This window comes from Helianthus annuus, chromosome 8 (assembly GCF_002127325.2).
Source record: "Helianthus annuus cultivar XRQ/B chromosome 8, HanXRQr2.0-SUNRISE, whole genome shotgun sequence".
Classification (NCBI taxonomy): Eukaryota; Viridiplantae; Streptophyta; class Magnoliopsida; order Asterales; family Asteraceae; genus Helianthus; species Helianthus annuus.
In genome coordinates, this window is record NC_035440.2 from 51715098 (window position 1) to 51731764 (window position 16667).

The 16667-nt window shown below is 28.1% G+C and overlaps 2 long non-coding RNA genes across 2 annotated transcripts; both read right to left on the reverse strand.

The window, feature by feature from the left end:
* Positions 1-11861: 11861 nt before the first annotated feature.
* LOC118481123 lies at positions 11862-12364 on the reverse strand. Its single transcript, XR_004864458.1, has 3 exons — positions 12289-12364; positions 12129-12197; positions 11862-12035 (listed from the first exon to the last, which is right to left on the reverse strand). It is a non-coding gene; the product is annotated as an uncharacterized LOC118481123 (long non-coding RNA).
* Positions 12365-12462: 98 nt separating this feature from the next.
* On the reverse strand, positions 12463-13399 carry LOC110871149. The gene is made up of 3 exons (XR_002553515.2): positions 13339-13399; positions 13011-13261; positions 12463-12559 (listed from the first exon to the last, which is right to left on the reverse strand). It is a non-coding gene; the product is annotated as an uncharacterized LOC110871149 (long non-coding RNA).
* Between the last annotated feature and the right edge of the window lie 3268 nt (positions 13400-16667).

A 16667-nucleotide genomic window follows, 5' to 3' on the forward strand; every position in this document is an offset into this window, starting at 1 on the left:
ATTCTAGAATAAACATGTGTAATTATATATTTATAAGAGTAAATTACATTTTTGGCCCCTGTGGTTATATCACTTTTACTATATTAGCTCAAAATAAGAATTTTTAACATATCTGTCCCCATGGTCTCTATAACTAACCATTTTGGCCCCTAAGTCTAGAGATCATGGGGGCTAAAATGGTTAGTTATAGAGACCATGAGGGCTAAAGTAGTTAGACTTAGGGGCCAAAATGGTTAGTTATAGAGACCATGGGGGCAGATATGTTAAAAAAATCTTATTTTGAGCTAATATAGTAAAAGTGATATAACCACAGGGGTCAAAAACGTAATTTACTCTATTTACAATAAAATAATAGGTAATGACCGGGTCGGGTTATCCGTTCCGGGCCATACCTCGTCAATATATAAGGATGCCTGTTTAGTTTTATTTTTTAATAACATTCTAAAATTTAAGCTTAATAATAATAATAGCAATAATAATAATAATAATAATAATAATAATAATAATAATAATAATAATAATAATAATAATAATAATAATAATATAAACTAGTGTGATTCCCCCGAGCTTTGCGGCGGGTATTCAGTCGGTATCGGTTTGGTTCGTTACGATATCAGCACTCGCTACAATACACGGAAAGGAAAACATAACATCCATCAAAAACAATAAAAACGAATATTGATGTCAGTACCAATATTGTTAAGTTGATATCAGTCCGATTCTTTTGTATTCTATGTTTATTTTATATTAACGTTGCGATAAATCTTTTTTTTTTAAATGGATACTGTGTTGGTATCGTACCAGACTAAATTGAAACCGACTGAACATCTGTATGAGTTCCAGTATTTATATATTGTTTTTCCTTTCGCTAAACTGACACTGTATCACTAACATATTGTATCAAACTGAACCGAACAATATCAGTATCGATATGCATTAATTTTTATGTTTTCTTTTGATAACGGATACGTTGATCGTATCATAAAAGTTATATTAGAAAAAATATATGTTTAAAATTAATTAAAGTACTAAAACAATAAAATAATAAATACTTAGAAATATTGAAAAAACTCTTAAACTATTGTTCACTCACACTTTATATTAATATATGTAAAATATAACTTGGTGGATTTGCTTGCGCGATGCGGCGGGAACTCAATCGGTATCGGTTCTGTTCATTACATAAAAGAATTCGGTTGGTACCAGTTTGATTCGTTATGGTATCGGTATGGTACCGACATTTGATTTAAAGTCATGAAATGTCTAAAAGAATGTATTTTTACCTTGAAAATAAGAGAAAAAAATTCAACAAAGTTAACAAGGGACGATGAAAAAAAATATTGCAATAACAACTATATGGGTACCAATGTCGGTATCGGGTCGGCCTATCACGGACTCACGGTACTATAAGAAAAAAATTTGATTTTCAACAACGTTAATAAAGGAACGATGAGAAAAGATATTGAATAAAGTCGCGTATTTAACTTTATATCAAAAGGTAATGAACGTGAGTTGTCGAAGGAAAATCATATTATATACGAACTAAATGGGTTAAAAATGTATACATTTTTAAGTATTTACGGATACCGGTATCGACTTGTTTGGTAGGTATTCATTTTGTTCGTTATGATACCGCTATGACATCAGCACTTGATCTAGCCTACTACACACAAAAAAATACTTTATTTCGAATAGAACTCTGTATTCAATAAAATTTATGTAAGAACTTCAATAAATTAAATTAAACACAACTACGTATTTAATTTTTTTAAGTCAATGAACACAAGTTATCAGAGAAAAAAATTAGTAACAAGAGTTAAACGATTAAAAACGTATATTTTATCGTATAAAAAAATTAATTACAATTATTATAATGTAATAGAATAATGTGTTAAATTGAAAGGCTTTTTACCAATGGCATGAATTAATAATATTTCTCTTTTTATTTTTTGGTTTGGAGCTAAACGAGAGTACTATTCATCAGCTCTTCATATTCATATGTATAACTATCGGTAGATTTGTTCGCGCGATGCGGCGGGAATTCGGTCAATTTGGTTTAGCTTCTTACCATACGTATCTTTATAATACTGACGCTCGGTTTAAAGTCATGATATGTCCAAAATAGTGTGGTTTACATTGAAAATCATAAAGAAACGAATACCGGAATGGGTTCCAATAATAACTATAGTAGTACCAATGCCTGTATTGGTTGGCTGGCAAGACTTTTTTTAAAAAAGAAAGTCACACATTCTACTTTATAAAAAATATATTGAACGCTAGATATCGGATGAATATCAAATAAAATAAAACTAAATGGGTTACAAGCATATATCTTTGTCAGTATATATCAATACCGGTTCTGAGAATACCGATACGGGTATCGACGTGGCTTGGTTGGTGCTGTTTTCGTTCGCCATGGTACCGCTATGACACCGAACTTGATATAGCCCAGATACCAAAAAGACTATATTTCGAACACAACCGCGTTTTAAATAAAATTTATACAGGAACGTTGATATATAGCCTATCAATTAGCTTTTCTTCTTTTTTAGAATTATGCTCAGACAATTTGTTTGAACACTCAATTTTAATTTATTTAACTTTCTTTTAAACAAAAGAATGCAAGTAATTGAAGAAAAATCAAATTATTAAAATTTTAAACGGGCTAAAAACGTATAATATATATAGTATAAGGGTATATTATATATAGTTAGTATTTTTTATAATATACTAAGAAAACAAAATAATAATAATAATAATAATAATAATAATAATAAAAATAATAATAATAATAATAATAATAAAAATAATAATAATAATAATAAATTAATAACATATGTTCACTGTTTATTTATGAGCACTTCCAATTAATATAGATATAGATGGATATAAATATAATTGAAGAAAAATCAAATTATTAAAAATTTAAAAGGGCTAAAAACGTATAATATATATAATATACGGTTACAATATTTAGTTGTTAATTATTATAATATACTATTAAATTTAATATTATATATTAATAAAATATGTTTAGTGTTCATGATCACTTCTAATTAATATAGATAAAATATATATAGTTATTGATTATACTAATAAAATGTAATAATAATAAATTAGTAAAATATGTTCACTGTTCATGATCACTTCATATTAATATAGATAATAATAATATAGATAATACAGATAGGTATTTAAAAGAATCACGCCATATATTTGATGACAGTTCATGTACTATTAAAAAAGAGAGAGACTGATGACACTGAAAATTGGGAAAAGAAATCCGATTATGATTTTTAATTTATTTCCTTCCCTTGTATTTTTTTTCCTGTGGTTGAAATATAATTTAACAATAGTAAAACGCCAAGATACCACAAACGCCAAAATGTTTATAAAAAATAACAAATCAATAGGCCAACTTGTTTAAACGCCTTGGAAAACGTCATTCAAATAGATTTCCTGCCCCCTGGGTTCCAATGGCATACGTTGTGAATAACGCCATAAACGCCAAAATGTTGATACAATGGAACCATTAAAACGCCATTAATTTTTAATTATTGAATTTGGTTAACGCCAAAAATCTCAAAAACCAAAAATTAAAACAACATTGGGAAAAAGCGGAACAGGAAAAGCAGAAGATGAAAGGACAAAAAAGCCTTTTCGCCCTTTTCTAAGCGACGTGACACGTGTTGGGCCAGGAAGCGTTCTCACCGTTCTCACACTTTTGATTGTTTTCTCCCGATCCCGTTTCTATATATAGTATAAGGGTATATTATATATAGTTATTACTAGGTTATAACCCGTGAATACTCACGGGTTGTTAATCTATCTTTCTAAACAAATAAATATATACATATATATTAATAAATGATAAATTGTATGATGAATAGAGTGTATGAATAAATGATAAAACGGTCTGTGGCTGATTATATGAATGGATATCATAAAAAAAACTGCATTGTAAGTCAAAACAATTATCGATAAAGTTTGAACAGTGAATAATGTGAAAATTGTGTTATCCATTAAACGAAACACTAATAGTAAACTAACATATGACAAGATGTAATAACTTAAAATTCAAAACCATTAAACATTGTTAAAAACTATTAACGATAACAAAGTAAATGTATATCATATGAAAACCAATTATCGAAAACCTAAATGTAAAACAACTAATCAGTACTCCTTTTTGGAGGTACAATGAATTCAACATTCAAGACTTGATGAGTTTCATCAAAAGAAAAGTGAACCGTATCACCCTCGTTAATGCGAGCACGTTTCATGAATCTCGACCATTTGCATAACGCATAACGAAAACCTTCTCCTCTCTTTTCACGTCTGGTACGATTGGTAAACTCCTCTTGCTCAGTCAAATGCAGAAGTCTGGCGGTCATAGGTTTTAAATCAAAATCAAGTTTAGCCATCCTTGAAACATTATCAGGCAGTTGTTGTATTGTTTTTAAAATAAAATTAATAAGAAGAAGAATATAAAAATAACAATGTACTTTTATGTGAATAAAAATGTAATTTTTAATATAAGTAGTTCGAAGAATAATATTAAAACTTACAAAATCTTTAGAAGCCGTACGAACAAACTTATAAACACGACCATCTTCTTGTTCATCAATAGTTGGCTCTTCAACTGCATCAATAGGTGCAACTACATGCTGAAAATCACATATAACATTTATTAGAATAACAATATAGTAATTAAATATAAAAAGAAGCAAGCAAATGTATAGTTACCTCATCAACATCTACATCAGCAAAATTAATTTCAACACCATTTTTTCCAAGAATTTTTAAATGAAAATAATTTCCAAAACCTCTTGTGAATATTAAATAACAACCAACCTCCAATTGAAACAGATTAACAATTACATCAATACCAATGGAGAAACCGACTTTACCATCAAGGGTTTCAATCTTGACGTGAAAGATTTTGTTGCCTATATCTATAATGGAAATTATATGATTTGATGTATAATCATAATAGTTGGGCAGAATGGACTCGGGAATGACCTGTAGAAATAATAACAAAAATAATAAAAAAGTTAGTTTTGTAATCAGTTCATAAAAAGTAAATATATTAACATAAATAAAATGAAAGTAAAAAATAATCTTACAATAAAATTACATGTTGTAGATAACAACGATGTCCAGAAAGAGTTTTGAATCACACCATCAATGAAATGTGTTATTTTGAATGTAGAAAACTTGACAGGATTGAAGAGCACCAAACAACCTTTTTTCAGATGTAAATGTTTTACAACATTTGACCAACCATGGAAAAAGAAATGTTTCCTTTGGCTTCGCTTAAACATTAAATGTTCGACCATCTGGACTTTGTATCACAACATTTGTAGGTGCTTTATTGTTACCCCACAATTTGGATGCAGCGTCTGAAGGAATGGCCTGATAAAGCAACGAATCCAAAATAAGTTATAATTATATTTCTAATTTATAAACCATAACATAACTTTAAATTGTATTTCATGATAACAAAAAAAAAAGTATAATTAATGTCTGAATTTAGAAAATACCAGTAAAAGTTCGTCCACTACATTCATGTGTCTACAAAAGAGTGGTTCTCTAATACTGATTGAAAAAAGAAGATATTAATAAAATATAACTTGTTAATGGTATTATTCGCAACAAATGATAACATTAAAAAGAAAAAAAATACCTTGAAGAACTTTCAGCCATATTAAAAACCTACAAACACATGTAACGTAAACAAAACAATTAAGATTAGCTATTATGAATTTTCAAATTAATTAAATTAATTATCAATTTTAGTTATAATATATGCTGATTATTTTTTTAAAACATATATGAAATAAAATCAACTAAAAACACATAACGAATCCTTATCAACCATGTGATAATATAAGCTTATTAGTATAAAAACATGTTACAATCCATGCTGATTAGTTACATAAACAAAAATGTGATGGAGATGTTATAATAACAGTTTGTAATACATTAATAGGTTTCATAAACATTCGGTTTCATAAACATACAGAATGTAAGAAACGTACCTTGTAGATTTGCTTCATGATCAAGAACAGGTAACTTGATTTTGATTCGAAAAACTTAGATATATAAAAAAACTGTTTGGTTATCATATAGAAAACCGAATTGCATAATATATATATAAACAGGTGACATATACTAAGATAGAACAAAGCAATGTTATTACAAATCTTGTAAAAATTTATATAATAACTAACGATACATATTTCCAAATATGTATTAATAGAAATCAATTATAATTGTTTCCTTATAATTTGTTACAATTATGTGGAACATTCCAAAAATATCATATCAATACGAAAAATAAAACCATTCTTGAAGAATGATGATAAAAGTCAAATGTTAATTAATTTTAAAAATTAGATAAAACTTTCAAAATCGATAATATATTTACTTTTTATTTATTAATTTATTTATTATTTAGGTTATCTGGTAACAAAAATTGCATTTCACACTAACCACATCATAAGCATATCAACAACATATACATATTAGAAAATACTTGTCTAACAAACCATCAGTACTATCCCAAAGTTTCAAAACAAACCAACCATAAAACCACATTTAATATTCATGCTTAACCATCTAAAATAAACATAATAACCAACATTCATGAACCGCCTCTTTTCTTTGTGATCTTGGGTACGACTTTGGTCAACATCAAACGCTGAGAAGACTTGACGTACGTAAAGAAAAGAAAAGAGTGGAGCCGATCTCAATAAGCCATTTACCAAAAACTGCGTGTATGGCTAATGAGATAAATCTATATGATAACAAAAACTGCATTTGACGTCGAAACAATTAACAACCAAGTTTTGACAGTAAATAATGTCAAAGTTGTGTTATCCATTAACAGGAACACTAAGACTAAAGTATCAACTTTCATACAATAGGGTGTTGTTTACTTACTATTTGTTCAAAAGGTAAATGAAACACACTAACCACATCATCATCATATAACCAACATATACATACTACCAAAATATATTACTAACCAACCATCCGTACTATCCCCAAGTAACAAAACAAACCAACCAAAAACCATATTTAATATTCATGCTTAACCATCTAACATAAACATAATAACCAACATTCAGGCACGGCGTCTTTTCTTTGTGATCTTGTGTACGACTTTCGTCAACATCAAATGCTGAGAAGATTTGACTTACGAAAAGAAAAGAGTGGCGCCGAACTTGATGTGATTCAATTTCAAGAAAGTTGGCCACTTTTTAAAGCCATACCTGAACCCCTTCCCAGACTTCTCGGCTCTAGTGCACAACTTAGTGAGTTCAAATTTTTCGTTATGAACTGTAACATTGTGCAAGTTGTCAATAGAAAGACACAGATGGCTTGAAACATCAGTCGATAAAGGTTGAGAAAAAAAACAAAAGGATTAATTATCTGATTCATTAATAAGTTATGTATCTTGTATTATAAAATTTTAAGGAAAAAAATCATATTATAAAGTTTACCAGTCTGCTTCCTGCTTTCTTTGTGAACTCAATTACATTAGTTTTCTTGAACTTTTTCGATGTAGAGCATTTACGGTCAACATCATGAGCTTTGGAAGTCAAGGAACAGAATGCCTTACGCTTTGGTTTAGCCTAAAACAATAAGTGTAAAAATAATATAGAAATGTAAACTTTTGTTATATAAAATATATTAATAAGAAAAAAGTGTACAACAATACGATACATGGTTGTTTAAATAATCAGAGATAATTTAATGGTAGAATACTTACATGTTTGTTTTTAGCAAAGCTGATTTCCTGAAGGACCATACAATCATCAACTTTCAGAAACTTAGAACGTGTACCATAAGGCATATGAGACGTGGATGTCAAGGATCTGGATACCTGACCCTTTGGTTTAGTCTAAATAATTGAAAGTAAACAATAAGTGAAAAATTTTTACAGAAATGTAAAGTGTTGATGTATAAAGTTTAAGTCAACAGTATATGTAATCGTATAAATGACACGATAAAGTTTTATAAAAAAATTGAATATTGAAAACAAACATTAAATAAGTATTAAATTAACATATTAAAATAAAAGATATATTTATTCATTAAAAGGATTATATATTTGTAAAGTCAGTTAGTATAGAGAAAATAAATTTTTTGATATAAAAAAATATGGAAAACAATCTTGGCCTTCCCTTTTGGGTATTGAAAATAAGTATTAAATTAAGTTAGTATATAACAAACACCATTGGAGATACAGTCTCGTGACCAAATACAATGTTGGCCTTCCCTTTTGGGTCATTCTACATAAAAGTGAATAATAAGCATATAAATATACAACCAACTAATTAAAACCCTTATATAATATATAAGGAACGTTGTGAACACTTACATGAGACCGATAGGAATCACAGGAAGATGAAAGCCGCATATAGTCACCAACAACATCTTCATCAACATCACTTTCATATGTAAACACCTTATCTTTGTGTTCGCACTAAAAAAACATAATATCAAAAATTTAGACATTCTTAAATTGAACATTAACCAATAAGTTCGTATTAGATAAATATTTAACTATAAGCGTAATAACACTAACCGCAAGGAGTAGATCAAATCCGTCATCACCGTAAATAGGATCATCCAACACAACAACGTCCACCTTCGTGAAATACATTTTAATACCAGTTTCATGATCAAAAACCGACAACTCAAAAGTCTCATATCCAGTCATTGAAAAAATAAAATTACACCGGGTATCTAATAAAAGATCACTAATAAGCTTAGATCATCCATCAGTGAAAGCACAATTGTTAGACAACACATCCATCCTCACATTCCAAAACCTATCACCCACATAAAGACTTGCTAATCCACCTTTCAATACTTGAATTACAATCATTAGAATCACCAACATTGCCTTCGCCGATCTCGAGAAGCCATTTACCAAATTCTTTTATCTCCTCGATGTTTGAGCTACTCGATCCCACAGACAAACACATGTTCGTTGTCAAATTTAACACCTTGAAACTCGACCATATGTAAGATGAACATAAAGAGGCGTGTACGATGTCTTGCCTGCTTCCATTTTGTACAACTGGTAGGATTTGCCTAAAGTCACCACCAAATACAATAGCCTTTCCACCAAATGGAAGTTCATAATTTCGTGAATCAGAGACACTCAAAACATCTTTCAATGTATGGTCAAGAGCCTCAAAAGCATGTTTGTGTACCATCGGTGCTTCATCCTAAATAATCATCTTGGCTTCGTTTAGAAGAATAGCAATTTCAGAATTAGGCTTAATATGGCAAACGGAATCTTCAGTAAGATTAATTGGAATATGGAATCTTGAATGGGTGGTACAACCTCGTGACAACAACAGCTATATGTTATCTGGTTATACACTGCTCTTTGATCATCATTTAAAGAATTATGAAGCTTATTGAACTCAGCCCTAACTTCATCCATTTCCCATGAAAGCTCCTCGTTTATCAGACTGTTGGTCTCATATATTGTGGAATTTTCGTCAGGAACATGCATTGGTGAGAATCTATGCAAGCTGGATCCATTACGAATAACATAGTTTTCGATTTTAGACAATGTTATATTCTTTAAACGTTCATCTGAAACAACCAATCATGAGTCTTTTGTGCTACTGATTTTATGTATCTTTCTAGGACATGCACGTTCTCCTCTTATCATGTTCAATTTTCGTCGTTGGTAGTTTAAGCTTGAAAACAATTAGTGGTATATTATCATGACAGATACCATATTTTTGAATATAACTAACAATGGTATCGACTATAAATGCTTGTTGATTATCGATGTTTAAATATATATATTTACAAATTATGATATGGTTGTTTAAATGTGATTTGCATTTATTATATAAGTTCTAACTCATATTTACAAAAAAATTAATGTAACCTTAAATCTTGAAGTAAACAGTAAAGATGAATTCCATAAAAAAATCAATGAAGAAAAAGAAAAGTTGGAAATTAATATTAAAATATTGAAAGTATAAATTTCAGAATATCTCTTTGTAGACTACATTGGTAATTTTATTAGTAATGTTCTCATCACTGTCTAAATATTAACATCTTTAAGCCATCTATACTTTTGAATTTTGAAAACGTCAAATAAATATTAACATCAACTAAAAAGGGTTGACTTTACAAAATTAACTATTATTTGTAATTATTAAAAATTCGATATCTATATTATAAAAGAATGAAAATTACCGTAATTTTAAATTTTTTAAGATTCTATATATAAAGATTATAATCAAATAAAACATACAACATTCATCAAAATTATTAGTCTACCAAAATTGGTTTCCATATTAGCTAAAATTGATTGTAAATTAGTAAATAAATCAATTTAAGTATCATACTTTTATATTATATAACAACATAAGTTCAAATACTGTTTAACACCTTTTTTTTTTTGAAAAAAAAAACATATAAATATTCTCAAAATCTATATATGTATTGTTTCATTATTGGTTTGAGATAGATGAAATTTTTCTAAAATATATTAACTTATTTAAAAAATATACATTTAAAAACCAAATTTTAAAAATAAGATAACATAAATCAATTAACATTATTTCAGTATTGGTTTCGAATAGATGGATAAATAGTATATGACATGTTAACTGCTAGTTTATGAAGTTGACATACCAATAAAAATTTATTTTTAAACAATAATAAACCAACAGTGAAGATACTCTTTTTAACATTAATAAAGCATAGAACAGAATTATTGTATCGTACAAATATATTTAGAGGTTTGGATGGTTGAGTGTAGGAATCGATATCATAACCAAAACAACTTTTGATGTGGAAATAAATAAGACAAATATGAAAAGGAAGGTAATACCAAAATTTTGTTATCCATTCAAACCAAAACTAATAGCTATTTATCAGATTTCACACAAAAGAGCTTTGTTTACGTACTAACAGTTCTACCGATAACATATCCGACTATCCACCGTCAACCATCCTTCACTAATACCCACCAATGATCAAAAAACGAATACCACATTAACTGTTCAGCCTAAACCAACAAACAAAAACCACGATTTCCTTTGTCGTCACGCGCGACCTCTTTTCTTTGTAGTCTTGTGTACAAATTTGGTCAACATCAAAAGCTGCGAAGACTTGACGTACTTAAAGAAAAGTGTGGCGCCGAACCGGATGTGATTTGATTTCAAGAAAGTTGACCACTTGGTAAAACCAAACCTGTAACCATCATCAGACTTCTCGGCTCTTGTGTTCATATTAGTTAGCTCACTCCTTAGGTTCTGGATCGTAACGTCACGCAAGTTGTCAACAGAAAGAGACAGATCACTCGAAACATCAACCGGTAAATGCTGAGAAATGAACAGAACGGATTAATTATTAAATTCATTTATCAAAAAATTAGTAGACATTTAATAAGTAATAATTGTTATAATCATATCATAACGTATACCAGTTTGATTTCAGCCACTTTGGTAAACTCTAAAAATGAATTGTTTTTCAACCTTTTGACTGTACGTTTACGGCGAACATCAGCCGTCGCCGTGGTGGATCTGCAAGCCTCACGCTTTGATTTAACCTATATATTTAAAAGATATAAAATAAGTATCATAATTAAAAAGAACTATAATGATTTCATGAATGAATTTTATTAGTAAACATTATACAATGTGTACTTACATTAATGTTTTCAGAAGGCTTCATTATATCAATGACAACACACTCATTCTTCCTCGAAACGTTTAAACGCGTATGATAGGCGATATGAGAATTCTTGGACAACTTGTGTAAACGAAATATATTCTTTGGTATCAAGAAATTATCGAGATTCATATCAAACTTGCTTTTGACATAAAACAAAAGAAAAAAATATGATAAAGTAAAACACATAATATGATAAAAAATACAATGTACATACTGAAAAAAAATATTAAATTATGTTATTAGTTCATATAAACCTTTGGAGAAACAGTTTCATCACCACAGACAACCTTTGACTTCCCTTTCGTGTCCAACTACACAACAGTGAATAAGAAACATATAAATATAACATGAAGTAATTAATAGCATCTACATAATATATAAACAAACTTATAAAAAAATATTACATGACATTGAGAGGTAGCAGACAGAGTCTCTTTCAAAGCATCATTCTTTGTATTCCAACAATCATTGAACTACATAAAAGAAAATAGTAGCACAATTTAATAGTGTACTTATCTAATAGATATAATAAGATCTATTAATAATTTGAACGCATACACTTACCAGCTTCTTAGCATCTTCCATCTCAATTAGAGCAGCTATATGTCGATCAAACTTGTAGTCGTCAGCATCCTAAAAATTGACATCATAAATATAAAAATATAAGAATAAAACAATGTACTGGTTGTTAAAGTTTGTTAACATATATTAACACATAGTTACATACATTAAATATATTCTCAAAATTTGGAAGTTGAAAGTCACCAACACTATCCCCAGCAACACCTTCTTCAACATGACTTTCGGTAGTCTGTGGCTTCTCCTTGTGTTTCGACTACAGATAAAAAGTCCACATTAGTAACAATGTTAAATAAAGTTCAACTAATAAGATCGTATCAATCAACTTTAACAATGAAGGAGCGTTGTTTTTAGGATCCATAACTACAAAGGAAGTAAGCAAGGTTTTTAAAAAATATAACGGTAATCTATTTATAGAAACAATGTCTATTTACAGAAATCGAATAATAATTCCGAATACATAAAATTAAACTTAAAACAGTAATTTGTTTATAGAAACAAAAAAAAAAAAACTTTAAAAGGAAATTAAAGGTATCCTTAAAGAATTAACAACTAACTAAATAGAAAAAAAATATAATTGATAAAACAAACCATATGAACTTCAAGAGATAATCACATAAACTTTCAAAATAAAGCATAAAGACAAAACTTAAAACCAAAGACTATAGATATCAATAAACAAACAACACCAAGAAAATTGAACTAACCTGTTTTGGTTGACGAACACTCCGAGTTCGATTGTCACAAAAGATTGATGGTTCACCATGAGAAAAAAACCATAAATCATTCAGAACATATATTATTAATTTTTGAAAAAAAAAACCGAACAGAAAGGATAAAATCAACTAATAAGTGGCGCCGAACCGGATGTGATTTCATTTCAAGAAAGATGACCACTTGGTAAAACCACCTGTAACCATCACCAGACTTCTCGGCTCTTATTTTCATAAGGTATTTCCTATGAATCGAAACAAAAAACATAAAAGCTTAAATAAATTATTGTCTGTTGAAAAAATGAAAACCAAAGAAACATACCAACAATATAGGATCATCTCCGAATGGGAAATCAAATGTTGTTGTTGATGAAAATCATCCTAAGAAACATAAAACATTAACCTTTGAAAATGAAAAAATAAAGGTAAAATAATTCAGTTAATTACAAACTCCTATAATTTAGTAAATGAACACAAACCTTTGAACTTTGATTTTCATCACAAAGAACACTTGCTTTCCCTTTTGGTTCAGTTTTTTTTATCCCAATCATCTTTGAACTACATATAAGGGACAAAATGTTTAACAATCTAATACGAATAGTTATTAAATTTAACAAAATAAGAAGAAAAAAAACGATGACAAAAATAATAATAATTAGAAAACAAATTAACATATCAAAAATAATGGGTCATCTTCCTCAATAAGCTTTAAAATGAAGAACAGTTGATACTCTGATCAATATATATGGAAATTAAATATGAAGGCTTTTTAAAAATTAAAACGGTAAACTATTTATAGAAACAAACTTATAATATCGGGAGAAACTTCTAAAACAAATAATTAAAAATGAACGGTTTCAAAAAAATTTAAAACCTATTTATTTTTAGAAACACAATAAATATTTCGTAAAAACATATCACACACTAAAAATTTACATAATCTTTAATGGATTCAAAATTAACACAATATAAAATTTATTACTTAATCATGAAAAAGAAAAACAGAAATAAAAAACCAAAACAAAAGAATCATTAATACATATTAATACAATACAAAATTTATTAGTAATAAAACTAAGATTTTCAAATTTCAAAAAATATCATAGTTAGATTTGCCAAAATAATAAACAAAATAATTTAAAAATTATAGAGATTAACATAAACGATGAAAACTATCATTATACCGGATCAAAAAACACCAAAAAACGATAAAATTAAACTTACCTCTTGTGTTCGAAGAAGATTCAGACTCCTGCAGTTGCATAAGTCATCATCAATAAGTTCAAGACATTGACCATATGGAACTTTTCCTTCCTACAATAAGCTTGCAAAATCATACGGTATTTCCTATGAATCGAAACAAAAAACATATAATCTTAAATAACTTATTGTCTGTTGATAAAATGAAAACCAAAGAAACATATAAAAAAATATAAGATCATAGTCATCAATCAAATTTAAAAACGATTGGATCGTTGTTTTTAGGATCCATAATTGCAAAGGAATAAAGGAATTTTTTTAAATATAATGGTGACTTATTTATAGAAACAATGTCTAATTACAGAAACAAAGTTACAATTGAGAATAGAAAAATTAATCTTAAAAACAGTAATGTGTTTATGGAAACAAAAACATATTTAGAAAGAAACTAAAGGTATCTTTAAACCTAAATAGAAAAACTCATAACTGGCAATACTAACAATATGAACTTCAAAAGATAATGACATAAAGTTTCAAAATTATGTCTAAACAGAAAATTTAATAAGAAATAAGAAAGAGTATAAAAAAACAATACCAACAACATTTAACTAACCTGTTTTGGTAGACGAACATTCCGAGTCCGAATTTCAAAAAAGATTGAGGATTCACCATGGGAAAATACAAACAATCAATCATTCAGAACATATATTACTAATTAAAAAAAAAACAGAAAACTAAAGAAACATACCAAAAATATAGGATCAATGTCAGGGGACTATCCGAGTAACAAAATGATAAACCATAGGGAGCATACCTGCTATTTCCAAAAGGTGGGGACTAAACGTGAAACCACAGGACCATCCACGCAATTAACTCTTTAAATTATTAACATAATTAGTTAATGTTAAATTAGTAAAGATGTTCAAACAATATTAATTTAAAACTTTACAAACTTTATTGTTAGCTTAAATTTACAAAAAAAAAGTAGTTAAGGTTAAATTAGGAATGGACTGAAAGTTAAAATTTTAATTTGCCACTAAAAAATCTAATAATATTAAAATTAAAATTTACATGTAATATAGAACAAAAAAAGTTAATGTGTATTTATAAATTATGTAGTACTGAATGTTCTCAGTAAAGTAAAGGAACAGAATTTGAATTATTACCATACTTACAAATATCACAAAGACGAAGAACAAATATTCATGTTGAAATTGATCAAAAACTTAAAAATGAATATCATAATAATATATGAAAATTGTTAAAGCATAATTACCTTAATATTAGGAGCAAAGCCACCTTCGTCACCAACATTGGTTGCATTATGGTCATATATTTTCTTGATAACAACCTGCAAACATATGTAACATAATTTCAAAGATCAATACAAATCCAAACAAACATTATTTTTAACATCAATAAGTTTTCAATAATAATACATATATATGGTGTTTCAATAATCTTCTCTAATCTGCACAACTTTAAGCACAGTAATGAAACATAATTTAAAAGATCAACACCAATCCAAACAAACAAAAAAAATGATTTCTTTAAAAAAAGAAAAAAAGAAAAACTACTTTCTAAGGAAATATCATATTATTATGTTTTACATTAAAAATCTTGAATAAAACATAAATTTATGCTTCTATGAAGAAGCGTTTCAACTTTCAAATAATAAAACAAAATAATAATTACAAATCATCATAACATATATATGGAATCAAATCAAATCTAAACAAAAACACATATTTTAAAAGTTGAACATAAACATCTATCCTTCTACCTTAACCTAACCGATCAAAACAAAATAAGGCTGGGAAACAAAATTAAATTAATAAGAACAAAAAAGAGATGACTCAACGATAAACATACCTATGATTTCTTCGATATTGGGTATTGTTCTTGAAAATCGACATTAGGATAACAATAAAAAACGACGTTCAAAATCATTATTAAAAACTGATAATCTTAACGACAAATAAGAAATTGAAGTGTTCTTGATGATATGCAAGAATAGTTCTTGAGCATTTGCAACAATGATTGAGATGATAGAAGTGGAGAAGATTCAGCTATCATAAAATAATATCATTTAAGTTTAACCTAATCGATGAAACACACTGATGGTTTCGAATCAATTTTTTACAAAGAAGATCTAAAGTAAAACATCAAGAATAAGATTTTGATACCTTTGATTTGGATGATCTTTGAATATGCTCTGGAAATCTGAAATCGGTTAGGAGAGAATGATAATTAGGGTTAAATGTTACAATGAAGCTTATGCTGTAATAATTAGACAAATGGTTAATGAGCTTAATCATACAACAACTAATATTCCAAATCAATAACCAAATATTGTAATAGAACTTCAATAAAATGTACATGTCAATCTTAGGCTGCTGAAGATCGATGGAAACAAATCCAACTGTTGAAACACACAACAAACACGGTAAA